We start from the raw sequence: 18368 nt of genomic DNA, 5'->3' as shown, positions 1-18368 counted from the left end.
ATGTTTGCGATCGTACAAGGGATAGAAAAACTCCCTGGATCCTTAAGCTTTGGTGGTAGCTTCCTTTGGAGCACGGCAGAAACCGTCTCACTCATTGTGACAACCTCCTTCTCTCGAGTCATCCTCTTATTGGTGCACAATTCTTTCAAAAACTTAGCATACTTAGGATTTTGTTGTATGCATTCAATAAGAGGCATGTTCACTTCCACCTTCTTGAAAATGTCGAGCATGGCTTGATCAGAGTCATCCTTCTTTTGCTTTGCAAATCTACTAGGGAAGGGAACACGAGGAAGATCATTAGTTGAAACCAAACCACTAGAGTTAGGATCCTTACCTTTGTCATGCACGGCATGATCTTCTTTTGGTAGAGGCACGGCATCATTGGCTTTAGAGGAGGCAGGGTCCTTCTCTAAGTCTTTGGCATTGTAATTCTCGGCCTCCTTACCTTTAGAAGGCACGGCCTTCTTGTGTTGCTGCATTGGAGCATCCAAGTTCCTCCCACTTCGTGTCACCATGGCCTTTACGTTCGGATTAGGCTCAGTTTGGCTCGGAACTTCCCTCCTTCATGGATCTTGCCCATGAAATCGATCACTTGTCCCATCTGCTTCTTAAGCTCGGTTATGTCCTTAGAATGAGCTTGTTGACCTGTAACTAAAGCTTGAGTAGCATAGTTTAGATTTTGTTGCCCTTGAGCAAGAGACTTCAAAAGTTCATCATAATTAGGTGAAGATGCATTATTCGAACCATGAACATTAGAGTTAAAAGGGGCAGAACCTTGAGGTACCTGAGGCCTCACAAACAAACCTGAAGGACGAGGTCCTTGACCTTGAGCATTGGATGGTTGAGCATTGTTGCTCCAACGAAAATTTGGATGGTCTCTAAGTCCAGGATTGTATGTGTTCGAGTATGGATCGTACCTAGGCCTTTGTTGCCCCATAAAGTTCAACTCTTCTTCAGTCATTGCACCATTTGGACAATTGTCAGTCGTGTGGTCCTTGAAAGAACAAATGCCACATGCTTGAGGGTTGATGCTCGAACCATTGAATGCCTTGACTAGCACGTCAAGCTTTCTTTCTAAAGTCGCCATCTGATTCCTTGCATCAACATCATACACCCCACGGCTCTTGCTTCCTCTCTTCTCCTTGGAACTAAATTGGCGATTGTTGTCAGCCAAGTCATCGATCAAGGTGTAAGCTTCTTGACCGGTTTTGTTCATGAATGTGCAGCCACATGCCGAGTCCACCATGCTCTTATTGGTGGTGTCGAGTCCTTCATAGAAGAATTGCACCAAGTCATCCAACGAAATACCATGGTGAGGGCACTTCCTTTGTAGTTCCTGAAATTCTTCCCAAGCCTCATAGAGTGAATCACCATCCTTTTGAGTGAAGTTCTGAATCTCCCTCCTAAGTCTCTTCGTGAGTTGAGCAGGGAAGAATTGCTTCAAGAACCTCCTAGTCATTTCGTCCCATGTAGTGATGATTCCTGCAGGCAAAGAATACAACCAACGTTTAGCATCATCTTTAAGGGTAAATGGGAACAAGAGCAACCTCAAGCCTTCTTGAGAAAGGTGATGAATCGATTGGAGCTTGCAAATGTCCAAGAACTCCCTAAGGTGAACATTAGGGTCTTCAATTGATGAACCAGAGTACTTAGGTAGCTGCCCAAGCAATTGAACAGGAATGGAGAAGTTAGCTTCATCAGGTGGAGTGAAAGCAATGCATGAAGGTGATTCCGGGGTGGTAGGAATGAATGCATTCTTTAGTGCCATTGGAGCACCAACAGGAATTATGTCACGGCCCGCAATTGTGTCTAAGTCTGACTTGAAGGTGAAGGGAAAGGAAAGATCCTCCTCTTCTTCTGATCTAGGTGAAGAGTTTAAGTTTGAATTGCTTGGAGATGTTTCGAAATTCAAAGGTCTACTTATGAAAGAGTTGTTCAAATCTCTAAGTGCTTGAATTCGATCCTTGAGCTCTTGTGTCTTCTTAGAAAATTCGGACATGCATAGTACCTGTTTATATGAAAGGTAACGAGTTAGCCTTGAAGAATACATAATGGATACATACAATTCGTGCCTTCCCTTAGTCATACACACGCACACTTAAGGGGAAGGACACGGCAACTACGTCAAGTTTACAAGTGTTAGTTCTTTACGTTTTCACAAGTTCATACAATTCACAAGTTCTTTTTGCTATTTCAATGATTGAATGATTGAATGATTCTAAGTTGTAAACCAAGGTGGACTTGCGGCCTAAGTATGGATGCCTAGACACAAGATCAAGTCCTTGTTTCAGAAGGCCTTTAGCTCAATCAGAGATAGTGAACATGGTAGGACTCATTTGTTGAACTACGGAGGGCAAGCCCTCTATCGACTCCATCACCGAGATGTATGTCAGTCAATAGTTCTCTGAGATCCAATTTTGGTCCCATGCACCAGGGTAATGAAATAGCGTGCCCCTTACTCAGCTAGAAACAAACTTGAGTGTTAGACAAATCTCCAAGTGTTAATAAAAGCCGCCCTCGACCTCATGCAAACTCGAGAGCTAGCATGAAGGGTTAAGGCTAATATTAACAAAAGGGACTTTACCTATTCCGTTCGATTTACAACCTACAACAATCATTCACTCAAGCACCAAAACAACAACCTAAGATACATTACTATATGTTATACGAAATAAGAATAAGAATAAGAATATACAAATGTACAATATTCACAATGAATTCGTAGTAAAAGTTAGGGATCCATCTCTAATGGATCCCCGGCAACGGCGCCATTTGATCGGTTCGATTACTCGACATCAATATTTAACCCTGAACACATCATAGTAGTATAAAGCAAGAGGGTATCGTTCACAAACCGGGGATCCAGCCAGGGCTTAGGATCACAATACTTAACACGAATTCATGAAGGGTTTTAAGGTTTGATATAGATTTTGGATTGAGTCATAAAAACAGTAAATAAAACCTAAACTAATATATACATGTGATCAACCAACCAACACATAAACAATCACCAAAACAACTCACATAGAGGGAATCGAAACTAGTTCTACAACTTCTTATTGAGTCATGCCGAGACTATGTAATGAGCAACCAAGGATGGATCATGCATTTAGGGCTCTAAGCAGTAACCTAAACACATAGACACTTAACACATTCAATCACAACCAAGCAGCCATAATCGAAATTCTAACATGTTCATCTTAATCATGTAATCCCAAAGCCATGCACATTGAATTCATCAAGTATGTCACTTACTTAACCAACAACCATGCAATTCGAAAATCACATAAACAAGAATAACCATGTTCTTAGCATAAGTCTTTAATCCAACAACCTAAATATCATGCTACAAGCATAGTCATAACACTTAGAAATCGAAAATTGATCACACATGTATTCGGCAGAAACCAAAAACCGAAAATCATAAAACCAAAACATAATTTTCGAATCCTCTATATAAATTGAATCAAGTAGCTATTTCATAGACAAAATTGATACAAGACTACTCTAAACAAATCGCAAGCTTCATCCAAGAACAAGAACAAAACCAAAACCGAATTTAAACAAGAGTGAATCATGGTTACACTTTATAAATCAAGCAATCCACAAGTGTAGCCGAGACTTCTATGGATGGAACCTCCTTCACAAGCGTGTTTGAAGGCTATTGATAGGTGAGGAATGATGGAATCGGTTTTAGGCTTTCTTGGAATGGTGAAGGATGAATTCGGCAGAGCTTATGGCTGTGTTTGTGTGTAGGGCTGATGATGTTGCTGAATGGAGAGGCCGGCCTCTATATATAGAGGTGTAGGAAGCCTTCTTGCCGTGCCATAAGGAAATAGAATCCAATTGGGAAACTGAAATCCTCTTTGATATGGATTTTGATTTATGTACTCCAAATCCAACTTGATGTAGGAAACCAAGTCCAATAGGGAGATCACTCAAGGGCTGCACGGCAACAATCTTGGTCCAACTAGGAGTAGCTAGGCCGGCCTCCTCTTCTCCTTGTTCAACTCGAATATGATTTCCTTGTTCAACTAGGAATGCAACTCGGCAACTCTTCTTCCTTTCCAAATATGATTTGTCTTTCCTGAAAAGAAATCGTCGATTAAGGAATAGGAAAGAATGAAAATAGGAAAGTAGAGTCCTAGTCGAGTAAGGAATCCTAGTTCAATCAGGAGTTCTAACACTTAGCACAATTTCATCATCAAATCATCTCAATTCGAAATAGCTCTCCTTAGAACATACATATGACAAATATGAACCTAAAACAACTAAATAAGAAGTAACAAAGCATAAGAATAGGGCATATAAACATTAAGAACGTCACACTTTGTGCTCCTATCACAAGGATGGATCATGCATTTAGGGTTCTAAGCAGTAACCTAAACACATAGACACTTAACACATTCAATCACAACCAAGCAGCCATAATCGAAATTCTAACATGTTCATCTTAATCATGTAATTCCAAAGCCATGCACATTGAATTCATCAAGTATGTCACTTACTTAACTAACAACCATGCAATTCGAAAATCACATAAACAAGAATAAACATGTTCTTAGCATAAGTCTTTAATCCAACAACCTAAATATCATGCTACAAGCATAGTCATAACATATAGGCATCGAAATTGTTCAAAAGCTAGGTTCGGCAGAAACCAAAACCGAAATCCATAAAACCAAAACATAATTTTCGAATCCTCTATATAAATTGAATCAAGTAGCTATTTCATAGACAAAATTGATACAAGACTACTCTAAACAAATCGCAACTTCATCCATGAACAAGAACAAAACCAAAACCGAAATTAAACAAGAGTGAATCATGGTTACACTTTATAAATCAAGCAATCCACAAGTGTAGCCAAGACTTCTATGGATGAAACCTCCTTCACAAGCGTGTTTGAAAGGCTATTGATAGGTGGGGAATGATGGAATCGGTTTTAGGATTTCTTGGAATGGTGAAGGATGAATTCGGCAGAGCTTATGGCTGTGTTTGTGTGTAGGGCTGATGATGTTGCTGAATGGAGAGGCCGGCCTCTATATATAGAGGTGTAGGAAGCCTTCTTGCGTGCTAAAAGGAAATAGAATCCAATTGGGAAACTGAAATCCTCTTTGTTATGGATTTGATTTATGTACTCCATATCCATCTTGATGTAGGAAACCAAGTCCAATGGGGAAATCTCTAAAGGGCAGCTCGGCAATCTCTTGGTCCAACTAGGAGTAGCTAGGCCGGCCTCCTCTTCTCCTTGTTCAACTCGAATATGATTTCCTTGTTCAACTAGGAATGCAACTCGGCAACTCTCCTTTCTTTCCAAATATGATTTGTCTTTCCTGAAAAGAAATCGTCGATTAAGGAATAGGAAAGAATGAAAATAGGAAAGTAGAGTCCTAGTCGAGTAAGGACTCCTAGCTCAATAAGGATTTCAAACACTTAGCACAATTTCATCATCAAATCATCTAAATTCAGCATAACTCTACTTAGAACATACATATGACAAATATGAACCTAAAACAACTAAATAAGAAGTAACAAAGCATAAGAATAGGGCAAATATACATTAAGAACGTCACACTTTGTGCTCCTATCAACAACCCCACACTTAGACTTTGCTAGTCCCTTAGCAAACACTAAAAACGAAAATCAAAACAGAAAACAAAAATCAAAACAACTAACACTAACGACACAACACTAATGCCTTCAACATTTTGTCTCAGAGATCCTCAAACTCATAGCATCAAGAATAACACTTAATCGAAATAGATAAGATGAATTCAATGGTTAATAAACATGAAATTTCGTTCAACAAGTAAGACATGGCAGAAACAAAGGTGAAATTAAGCTCAACATGTTCAAAACGAGTTCAAATTCAACTCACATAGGATATGCACTCCAAATCTTTTCTCTCAAGAACATGGCATATGCTTAAAAGCTTTTCACACACAAGAGTTATGAACATAGTGAAAATCGAAAAACCTCATGAAAGATACCAATCATATGCACAAATGAACCTAAACCATAAGCTTACTCATGAAACAAACTCCACAAATCAAGGACTACTCATTTTAAGAATCATGTGGATCTTTAGAAAAGGGATGGGTTAGGCTCGGCATGGATATATTTTTCAGGGAAAAAGGAATCACAAAGGTCATCCTCAAGACTTAGTAGAGCAAAACATCCACCTTATGTCGCCATACTCCATAAAACAAGGGCCAAATATCATCATGTTGGACCCATTCTTCACTTTAAACATTGTGAAAACGAACAAAGGCTAAAGTATAACATTATTGAGCCTTCAACAAATACATCACAACTCCAAATTCACATAAATCAATGTCATGCCGAGATCTTTCATCATACTTTCTTTTCCATTTTTTTCTCAAAACCGTGTATATATACTTTTCTTCTTCTTTTTCTCACGGCATCAATACATTTTTTTTTCCTCTTTTTCATACTCTTTTCACGGCATAACATACATACAATAGCATAACCCCACACTTGAATCAAATCATCACTCCATATTACATCCAAGAATCGGCTCTGCCAAGCCTCAAAGACAAGGTAGAGATATAACTATACTAAGCAAGGATATAACATGTTGGTAATGAAAGAAAAGGCTTAACGTAGGCTCAAAGGGGTAAACACTAAGGTGTCCCAAGCAGGGCTCAAATAGGGATACGGCTTTTTGGTTTTAAGTGGTGGAAATCCTAAAAAGATCCAACAATCCTTTTCAAAATCAGAGTATATTATGACATAAAGCTTCGAAAGTTTCACAAAGTAAGTTCTAGCATTCTCTAGTTCATTGCAATTCTATGGCATATGAATTGATCAAAATAGATGTAATGAGGTTATAAAGCCAAGAAACGATAGAATAAAACTCTCCAAGAAAGGCACATATATATGGCTCGAATCTCACATAGGTTACATGAATTCAAACAAGTAAAGAACATGCTCATTCTGTACCTAAGTTTCAAAATCCTCATCTACTACATGTTCGTACAAAATCTACACATCGATTAACCATCAAATAATAATGAAGTTCATTCCAATATCATGATCATCTATCAACCATAAATTCAAAGATCAACTCATCCTAGACAGTCAAAGGCATACCTAGGACTCAAAACAAAAACAACTTAAAAATCGAAAAACAAACTCAAAATGACACTAAATTTCGAAAATCAAAACACAAAATTGAAACACATAAGCATCAAACACTAGAATACAACGAATGATGTAAACCCCACCCCACACTTAAAACTTACATTGCCCTCAATGTACAATATGATAAGCAACGAAAATTAAAAAGAGATAAGGGATAGAAAATGCAAACACTCGTTGATGGCTCCTTCATTGGCTTAAGTTTAGAGTCTATAGCCTAGACTTCTTCATTTTCATCCACTAGAAGAATACGACATGTTCATCCTCCTCATCATCTGAAGATATGATCATGATGTCGCCATTATCCTCCTCATCTTCACTTGAGTCCGAATCACTACTCTTATAGCTCGAATCAACTTCTTCCTTCAAACTCGGATCTTCTTCTTCTTCATCATTGACACGGCTGTAAGACTCCCCCTCTTCAATTGTAAGTTCTTTGCTCTCTTCCTTAGAGCTAGCACGAATCTCCTCTACAAGATCCTTTAACTCCCTATGCGATTTTGCCAATTCCAAAATCGATTGTTGCATTTCATTCATCATCTTGTCTCGGCGGTGCTCCGCTCTTGTAGGCGTAGTCTTAACTCTAGCCGGTCTACCTTTCCTCTTCATGCCAACTAGAGGCTTCAAATGGTCTCTAGTGTTCCCATACTCCCTAGCTTTCCTTCCATCCAACTCCACTCCCTTGAACCGAGAAGTACCACTCACTCTAGAGCATGACGTCGAAACCAAACTATCCCTTCTTTCTCCAAGTACTCCAATATGCATGATCCTATCTCCTACCTCAAGGTTCATGAAGCCTCTTGGTGAAAACGAATCAATGTACTCTTGATAATCCCTTAACAGACCTTGGTAGAAAGTACTAGTCAACGCATGTTGGTTCATGTCATGGTCTAATGGTGCTACTACTTCTTGAAATCTCTTTAAGTACTTGTGGTAGGGCTCACCATCTTCTTGTTTGCATGCTTGAATCATCTCTCTCATCCTTGCTCTTCTTGCCGTGAGCAAGAATTCCTTGAGGAATGTTTCTTTAAGCTCATCCCATGATCGGATAGAATTTTCAGGAATAGAGTGCAACCATTCTCTTGCTTTGTCAACTAGAGTGAAGGGAAACACCTCAAGATACAATAACTCCAAGTCTCCACGTTCCATGGATTGAATAGCTTGTTGCACCTTCGACTCAAAAAGAAATATATGGACATCAGCCTTTTCAATCTTAAACCCTCTGAAGATCGGCATGGTCTTCAAAATTTTGTATGTGACCTCCATACGATTTTGATTATGCCTAGGAGCCGGCAACACAATGCACCTAGGATGAAAAGCAGGGCTGTCCCTCTCTGGAAACATATTGTCTTCACGAAACGCAAACACCTCCATTGCACACTTGAAAATCTTCTTGTGAATTGAGTGAATCGAATGTGGTAGCTTCCTCTCTTTCTTATGAACTTGTGAATGGTTGGAAAAAGAATGAATAATTATGAACCCGTGCTCTCTATATATACAGCAATCCTAATCCTTTTCCATGAGCTAGAAAGAAACCTACAAGGACATAGAAACCTTCTCCCACTCCCACTTGGAATCCAAGTCCGAATGGGACTTGTTCATTCATGGCACACGGCATGGGCTTTTCCTACTTTAACTATGACTTCTTTTCACAGCAACTTCCCTTTCCTAACTCACCTAGGAATCCATCTCTCCCTCTACTTTGGAAATCCCAATCCGGATGGGAATCTCCTTCTTGATGACACACGCACGTTTTCCTTGTTCGACTACGAGTGTCATGGCCACTCCTCTCCTAATCCAACTAGGAATTGATCTTGTCATCACTTTAATCTACTCCATGGATCCACTAAGAATCGGTGGTAGCTTCAACCTCTTGAGAAATTTACACACAAGCAAGAACATTAGTTGAAACTAATCCACATGAGTTAGAAAACTTACCTTATCATGCACGGCATGATCAATTTGTGACAAGGATACGGCATCCTTGTCTTTGGAAGGCACGGCCTTCTTTGGTGATGGCATGAGATTATCGAACTCTCTCACTCTTCGTATAAAAGAATACAAAAAATCATACAAGAAAAATACAAGATTTCGTTCAAAAAGTTTTTACAAAAGTCTTTCAATCGATTTCATGCTTCTACATTCTTAAGTTGTCATTCAAACGATTGAATGATCGATTGATGCTAAGTTGTAAACCAAGGTGGACGTGCGACCTAAGTATGGATGCCTAGACACAAGTTTGAATCGTTGTTTCAGAAGGCCGGATAGCTAATTCAGAGATAGTGAACATGGTAGGACTCATTTGTTGAACTACGGAGGGCAAGCCCTCTATCGACTCCATCACCGAGATGTATGTCAGTCAATAGTTCTCTGAGATCCAATTTTGGTCCCATGCACCAGGGTAATGAAATAGCGTGCCCCTTACTCAGCTAGAAACAAACTTGAGTGTTAGACAAATCTCCAAGTGTTAATAAAAGCCGCCCTCGACCTCATGCAAACTCGAGAGCTAGCATGAAGGGTTAAGGCTAATATTAACAAAAGGGACTTTACCTATTCCGTTCGATTTACAACCTACAACAATCATTCACTCAAGCACCAAAACAACAACCGAAGATAAAATTACTAAACGTTACAAGAAAATAAGATAAGAATATACAAATGTACAATATGAACAATGAATTCGCATTAAAAGTTAGGGATCCATCTCTAATGGATCCCCGGCAACGGCGCCATTTGATGATTGCTCGATTACTCGACATCAATATTTAACCCTGAACACATCATAGTAGTATAAAGCAAGAGGGTATCGTTCACAAACCGGGGATCCAGCCAGGGCTTAGGATCACAATACTTACACGAATTCATAAAGGTTTTAAGGTTTGAGATAGATTTTGGATTGAATCATAAAAACAGTAAATAAAACCTAAACTAATATATACATGTGATCAACCAACCAACACATAAACAATCACCAAAACAAATCACATAGAGGGAATCGAAACAAGCTTCATGTCTTTCTTATAGCATCATGCCGAGACTATGCAATAAATCACCAAGGATGGATCATGCATTTAGGGTTCTAAGCAGTAACCTAAACACATAGACACTTAACACATTCAATCACAACCAAGCAGCCATAATCGAAATTCTAACATGTTCATCTTAATCATGTAATTCCAAAGCCATGCACATTGAATTCATCAAGTATGTCACTTACTTAACTAACAACCATGCAATTCGAAAATCACATAAACAAGAATAAACATGTTCTTAGCATAAGTCTTTAATCCAACAACCTAAATATCATGCTACAAGCATAGTCATAACATATAGGCATCGAAATTGTTCAAAAGCTAGGTTCGGCAGAAACCAAAACCGAAATACATAAAACCAAAACATAATTTTCGAATCCTCTATATAAATTGAATCAAGTAGCTATTTCATAGACAAAATTGATACAAGACTACTCTAAACAAATCGCAACTTCATCCATGAACAAGAACAAAACCAAAACCGAAATTAAACAAGAGTGAATCATGGTTACACTTTATAAATCAAGCAATCCACAAGTGTAGCCAAGACTTCTATGGATGAAACCTCCTTCACAAGCGTGTTTGAAAGGCTATTGATAGGTGGGGAATGATGGAATCGGTTTTAGGATTTCTTGGAATGGTGAAGGATGAATTCGGCAGAGCTTATGGCTGTGTTTGTGTGTAGGGCTGATGATGTTGCTGAATGGAGAGGCCGGCCTCTATATATAGAGGTGTAGGAAGCCTTCTTGCGTGCTAAAAGGAAATAGAATCCAATTGGGAAACTGAAATCCTCTTTGTTATGGATTTGATTTATGTACTCCATATCCATCTTGATGTAGGAAACCAAGTCCAATGGGGAAATCTCTAAAGGGCAGCTCGGCAATCTCTTGGTCCAACTAGGAGTAGCTAGGCCGGCCTCCTCTTCTCCTTGTTCAACTCGAATATGATTTCCTTGTTCAACTAGGAATGCAACTCGGCAACTCTCCTTTCTTTCCAAATATGATTTGTCTTTCCTGAAAAGAAATCGTCGATTAAGGAATAGGAAAGAATGAAAATAGGAAAGTAGAGTCCTAGTCGAGTAAGGACTCCTAGCTCAATAAGGATTTCAAACACTTAGCACAATTTCATCATCAAATCATCTAAATTCAGCATAACTCTACTTAGAACATACATATGACAAATATGAACCTAAAACAACTAAATAAGAAGTAACAAAGCATAAGAATAGGGCAAATATACATTAAGAACGTCACACTTTGTGCTCCTATCATGTTTCTTTCAAACTGAGTCTAATTTCTAACGTTTGAGTACCATTCCAATTCCAATTTGAGTATCTTTTCAATTCTCGTTTGTGTATCTTTCTGTACGGCTTTCTGATGCGCGTTTTTATGGAATTTGAGAGTGTTTCCTGTATGCGCGTGTGTTTCTTACAAACTGAGTATATGTCTATCGTTTGAGTATCTTTCCAATTCCAATTTGAGTATCTTTTCAATTCTCGTTTGAGTATCTTTCTGTACGGCTTTCTAATGCGAGTTTCTTTTCAATTTGAGAGTGTTTCCAGTGTGGGCGTGTGTTACATTCAAACTGAGTATCTTTCTATCGTTTGAGTACATTTCCAATTCCAATTTGAGTATCTTTTCAATTCTCGTTTGAGTGTCTTTCTGTACGGCTTTCTAATGCGAGTTTCTATTGAATTTGAGAGTTTTGCAGTGTGGGCGTGTGTTTTTTTCAAACTGAGTATATTTTTATCGTTTGCGTATCTTTACTCTTCCAATTTGTGTATCTTTTCAATTCTCGTTTAAGTATATTTCTGAACGGATTTCTGATGTGAGTTTGTATTGAATTTGAGAGTTTTGCAGGTGTGGACGTGTGTTTCTTACAAACTATCTCTCTATCGTGTGAGTATCTTTCCAATTCCAATTTGAGTATCTTTTCAATTCTCGTTTGAGTATTTTTCTGTACGGTTTTCTAATGCGAGTTTCTTTTGAATTTGAGAGTGTTTCCAGTGTGGGCGTGTGTTTCATTCAAACTGAGTATCTTTCTATCGTTTGAGTACATTTCCAATTCCAATTTGAGTATATTTTCAATTCTCGTTTGAGTATCTTTCTGTACGGCTTTCTGATGCGAGTTTCTTTTGATTTTGAGAGTGTTTCCAGTGTGGACGTGTGTTTCTTTCAAACTGAGTATCTTTCTATCGGTTGAGTACCTTCCCAATTCGAATTTGAATATGTTTTCAATTCTCATTTAAGTATCTTTCAGTACGGTTTAATGATGCAAGTTTCTTTTCATTTTGAGAGTGTTTCTAGTGTGGGCGTGTGTTTCTTTCAAACTGAGTCTATTTCTATCGTTTGAGTACCTTTCCAATTCCAATTTGAGTATCTTTTCAATTCTCGTTTGTGTATCTTTCTGTACGGCTTTCTGATGCGAAATTTGAGAGTGTTTCCTGTATGGGCGTGTGTTTCTTACAAACTGAGTATCTGTCTATCGTTTGAGTATCTTTCCAATTCCAATTTGAGTATCTTTTCAATTCTCGTTTGAGTATCTTTCTGTACGGCTTTCTAATGCGAGTTTCTTTTCAATTTGAGAGTGTTTCCAGTCTGGGCGTGTGTTACATTCAAACTGAGTATCTTTCTATCATTTGAGTACATTTCCAATTCCAATTTGAGTATCTTTTCAATTCTCGTTTGAGTGTCTTTCTGTACGGCATTCTAATGCGAGTTTCTATTGATTTTGAGAGTTTTGCAGTGTGGGCGTGTGTTTTTTTCAAACTGAGTATATTTCTATCGTTTGCGTATCTTTACTCTTCCAATTTGTGTATGTTTTCAATTCTCGTTTAAGTATCTTTCTGAACGGCTTTCTGATGTGATTTTGTATTGAATTTGAGAGTTTTGCAAGTGTGGACGTGTGTTTCTTCCAAACTGAGTATCTCTCTATCGTTTGAGTATCTTTCCAATTCCAATTTGAGTATCTTTTCAATTCTCGTTTGAGTATCTTTCTGTACGGTTTTTGTAATGCGAGTTTCTTTTGAGTTTGAGAGTGTTTCCAGTGTGGGCGTGTGTTTCATTTAAACTGAGTATCTTTCTATCGTTTGACTACCTTTCCAATTCCAATTTGAGTATCTTTTCAATTCTCGTTTCAGTATCTTTCTGTACGGCTTTCTAATGCGAGTTTCTATTGAATTTGAGAGTGTTTCCAGTGTGGGCGTGTGTTTCATTCAAACTGAGTATCTTTCTATCGTTTGACTACCTTTCCAATTCCAATTTGAGTATCTTTTCAATTCTCGTTTGAGTATCTTTCTGTACGGCTTTCTGATTCGAGTTTCTATTGAATTTGAGAGTGTTTCCAGTGTGAGCGTGTGTTATATTCAAACTGAGTATCTTTCTATCGTTTGAGTACATTTCCAATTCCAATTTGAGTATATTTTCAATTCTCGTTTGAGTATCTTTTTGTACGGCTTTCTAATGCGAGTTTCTTTTGATTTTGAGTGTTTCCAGTGTGGGCGTGTGTTTCTTTCAAACTGAGTATCTGTCTATCGTTTCAGTATCTTTCCAATTCCAATTTGATTATCCTTTCAATTCTCGTTTGAGTATCTTTCTATACGGCTTTCTAATGCGAGTTTCTATTGAGTTTGATAGTTTTGCAAGTGTGGGAGTGTGTTTCTTTCAAACTGAGTATCTTTACATCGTTTGCGTATCTTTACTATTCCAATTGTGTATCTTTTCAAGTCTCGTTTGAGTATCTTTCTCAACGGCTTTCTGATGCGAGTTTCTATTGAATTTGAGAGTTTTGCAAGTGTGGGAGTGAGTTTCTTTCAAACTGAGTATCTTTACATCGTTTGCGTATCTTTACTCTTCTATTGAATTTGAGTATCTTTTCAATTCTCGTTTGAGTATCTTTCTGTATGGCCTTCTAATGCGAGTTTCTATTGAATTTGAGAGTGTTTCCAGTGTGGGCGTGTGTTTCTTTCAAACTTGCTATCTTTCCAATTCCAATTTGAGTATCTTTCCAATTCCAATTTGAGTATCTTTTCAATTCTCGTTTGAGTATCTTTTTATACGGCTTTCTAATGCGGGTTTCTTTTGAATTTGAGAGTGTTTCCAGTCTGGGCGTGTGGGCGTGTGTTTCATTCAAACTGAGTATCTTTCTATCGTTTGAGTACATTTCCAATTCCAATTTGAGTATATTTTCAATTCTCGTTTGAGTATCTTTCTGTACGGCTTTCTGATGAGAGTTTCTTTTGAATTTGAGAGTGTTTCCAGTGTGGGTGTGTGTTTCATTCAAACTGAGTGTCTTTATATCGTTTGAGTACCTTCCAATTCCAATTTGAGTATCTTTTTAATTCTCGTTTGAGTATCTTTTTGTACGGCTTTCTAATGCGAGTTTCTTTTGATTTTGAGTGTTCCCAGTGTGGGCATGTGTTTCTTTCAAACTGAGTATCTGTCTATCGTTTCAGTATCTTTCCAATTGCAATTTGATTATCTTTTCAATTCTCGTTTGAGCATCTTTCTATACTGCTTTCTAATGCGAGTTTCTTTGAATTTGAGAGTGTTTCCAGTGTGGGCGTGTGTTTCATTCAAACTGAGTATCTTTCTATCGTTTGAGTACATTTCCAATTCCAATTTGAGTATCTTTTCAATTCTCGTTTGAGTGTCTTTCTGTACGGCTTTCTAATGAATTTGAGAGTGTTTCCAGTGTGGGCGTGTGTTTCTTACAAACTGAGTATATGTCTATCGTTTCAGTATCTTTCCAATTCCAATTTGATTATCTTTTCAATTCTCGTTTGAGTATCTTTCTATACGGCTTTCTAATGCGAGTTTCTTTTAAATTTGAGAGTGTTTCCAGTGTGGCCTTGTCTTTCTTTCAAATTGAGTATCTTTCTATCGTTTTTGTATCTTTCCAATTCCAATTTGAGTATCTTTTCAATTCTCGTTTGAGTATCATTATGTGTTTCTTTCTGATGTGAGTTTCTTTTGAATTTGAGAGTGTTTCTAGTGTGGGCGTGTGTTTCATTGAAATTGAATATCTTTCTATCGTTTGAGTACATTTCCATTTCCAATTTGAGTATGTTTTCCTTTCTCGTTTTTTATTGTTATGAGTTGCTTTCTGGTGCGAGTTTCTTTTGATTTTGAGAGTGTTTCCAGTGTGGACGTGTGTTTCTTTCAAACTGAGTATCTTTCTATCGGTTGAGTACCTTCCCAATTCCAATTTGAGTATGTTTTCAATTCTCATTTGAGTATCTTTCTGTACAGTTTTCTGATGCGAGTTTCTTTTGATTTTGAGAGTGTTTCTAGTGTGGGCGTGTGTTTCTTTCAAACTGAGTTTATTTCGATCGTTTGAGTACATTTCCAATTCCAATTTGAGTATTTTTTCAATTCTTGTTTGAGTATCTTTATGTGTAGATTTCTTATGCGAGTTTATATTGAATTTTAGAGTGTTTCCAGTGTGGCCATGTCTTTCTTTTTATCGTTTGAGTATCTTTTCAATTATCGTTTGAATATCATTATGTACGGCTTTCTGATGCGAGTTTCTATTGAATTTGAGAGTGTTTCCAGTGTGGGCGTGTGTTTCTTTCAAACTGAGTATCTTTTCAATTCTCATTTCAGTATCTTTTTAGTTCTCATTTGAGTATCTTTCTGTAAGGCTTTCTGATGCGAGTTTCTTTTGAATTTGACAGTGTTTCCAGTGTGGGCGTCTGATTCATTCAAACTGAGTATCTTTCTATCGTTTGAGTATCTTTTCAATTCTCATTTAAGTATCTTTTCAGTTCTCATTTGAGTATCTTTCTGTACGGCTTTCTGATGCGAATTTCCTTTGAATTTGAGAGTGTTTCCAGTATGGGCGTGTGTTTCATTCAAACTGAGTATCTTTCTATCGTTTGAGTACCTTTCCAATTCCAATTTGAGTATCTTTTTAATTCTCGTTTGAGTATCTTTCTGTACGGATTTCTGATTCGAGTTTCTATTGAATTTGAGAGTGTTTCCAGTGTGGGCGTGTGTTTCTTACAAACTGAGTATCTGTCTATCGTTTCAGTATCTTTCCAATTCCAATTTGATTATCTTTTCAATTCTCGTTTGAGTATCTTTCTATACGGCTTTCTAATGCGAGTTTCTTTTGAATTTGAGAGTGTTTCCAGTGTGGGCGTGTGTTTCATTCAAACTGAGTATCTTTCTATCGTTTGACTACCTTTCCAATTCCAATTTGAGTATCTTTTCATTTCACGTTTAAGTATCTTTCTGTACGGCTTTCTGATTTGAGTTTCTATTGAATTTGAGAGTGTTTCCAGTGTGGGCGTGTGTTTCTTACAAACTGAGTATCTGTCTATCGTTTCAGTATCTTTCCAATTCCAATTTGATTATCTTTTCAATTCTCGTTTGAGTATCTTTCTGTACGGCTTTCTAATGCGAGTTTCTTTTGAATTTGAGAGTGTTTCCAGTGTGGGCGTGTGTTTCATTCAAACTGAGTATCTTTCTATCGTTTGACTACCTTTCTAATTCCAATTTGAGTATATTTTCAATTCTCATTTGAGTATCTTTCTGTACGGCTTTCTGTTGCCAGTTTCTATTGAATTTGAGAGTGTTTCCAGTGTGGGTGTGTGTTTCTTTCAAACTGAGTATCTTTCTATCGTTTGAGTATCTTTCCAATTCCAATTTGAGTATCTTTTCATTTCTCGTTTGAGTATCTTTATGTAAGGCTTTCTGATGCGAGTTCCTATTGAATTTGAGAGTGTTTCACGTGTAGGCATGTGTTTCTTTCAAATTAAGTATCTTTCTATCGTTTGAGTACCTTCCAATTCCAATTTGAGTATCTTTTCAATTCTCGTTTGAGAATCTTTCTGTGTTGCTTTCTGATGCGAGTTTCTTTTGATTTTTAGAGTGTGTTCAGTGTGGGCGTGTGTTTCTTTCAAACTGAGTATCTTTCTATCGTTTGAGTATCTTTTCAATTCTCGTTTGAGTATCTTTCTGTACGGCTTTCTGGTGTGAGTTTCTTTTGAATTTGAGAGTGTTTCCAGTGTGGGCGTGTGTTTCTTTCAAACTGAGTATCTTTCTATTGTTTGAGTATCTTTTCAATTCTCGTTTGAGTATCTTTCTGTACGGGTTTCTGGTTCGAGTTTCTTTTGAATTTGAGAGTGTTTCCAGTGTGGTTGTGTGTTTCTTTTAAACTGAGTATCTTTCTATCGTTTGAGTATCTTTTCAATTCTCGTTTGAGTATCCTTCTGTACGGCTTTCTGGTGCGAGTTTCTTTTGAATTTGAGAGTGTTTCCAGTGCGGGTGTGTGTTTCTTTCAAACTGAGTATCTTTTCAATTCTCGTTTGAGCTTCGTTCTGTACGGGTTTCTGGTGCGAGTTTCTTATGAATTCGAGTGTGTTTCCAATGTGGGCGTGTGTTTCTTTCCAACTGAGTATCTTTTTATCGTTTGAGTATCTTTTCAATTCTCGTTTGGGTATCTTTCTGTACGGCTTTCTGGTGCGAGTTTCTTTTGAATTTGAGTGTTTCCAGTGTGGGTGTGTGTTTCTTTCAAACTGAGTATCTTTCTATAGTTTCAGTATCTTTCTGTACGGTTTTCTGGTGCGAGTTTCTTTTGAATTCGAGAGTGTTTCCAATGTGGGCGTGTTTTTCTTTCAAACTGAGTATGTTTTCAGTTCTCGTTTGAGTATCTTTCTGTACGGATTTCTAATACGAGTTTCGATTGAATTTGAGAGTGTTTCTAGTGTGGGCTTGTCTTTCTTTCAAATTGAGTATCTTTCTATCGTTTGAGAATCTTTCCAATTCCAATTTGAGTATCTTTTCAATTCTCGTTTGTGTATCTTTATGTGTTTCTTTCTGATGCGAGTTTCTTTTGAATTTGAGAGTGTTTCCAGTGTTGGCGTGTGTTTCATTGACATTGAATATCTTTCTATCGTTTGAGTACATTTCCATTTCCAATTTGAGTATGTTTTCCTTACTCGTTTTTTATTGTTATGAGTTGCTTTCTGATGCGAGTTTCTTTTGATTTTGAGAGTGTTTCATGTGTGGACGTGTGTTTCTTTCAAACTGAGTATCTTTCTATCGGTTGAGTACCTTCCCAATTCCAATTTGAGTATGTTTTCAATTCTCATCTGAGTATCTTTCTGTCCGGTTTTCTGATGCGAGTTTCTTTTGATTTTGAGAGTGTTTCTAGTGTGGGCGTGTATTT

General features: G+C 37.6%; 1 non-coding gene across 1 annotated transcript; it reads left to right on the top strand.

Annotated features, from left to right (window-relative positions):
• The first annotated feature begins 1304 nt into the window (after positions 1–1304).
• On the top strand, positions 1305–1411 carry LOC126793022 (small nucleolar RNA R71). Its single transcript, XR_007672008.1, has one exon. It is a non-coding gene; the product is annotated as a small nucleolar RNA R71 (small nucleolar RNA).
• The last annotated feature ends 16957 nt before the right edge of the window (positions 1412–18368 follow it).

This window comes from Argentina anserina, chromosome 4 (assembly GCF_933775445.1).
Source record: "Argentina anserina chromosome 4, drPotAnse1.1, whole genome shotgun sequence".
NCBI classification, from domain to species: Eukaryota; Viridiplantae; Streptophyta; class Magnoliopsida; order Rosales; family Rosaceae; genus Argentina; species Argentina anserina.
The sequence above is the reverse complement of the archived record's forward strand: the minus strand, read 5'-3'. Positions and strand labels throughout refer to the sequence as shown.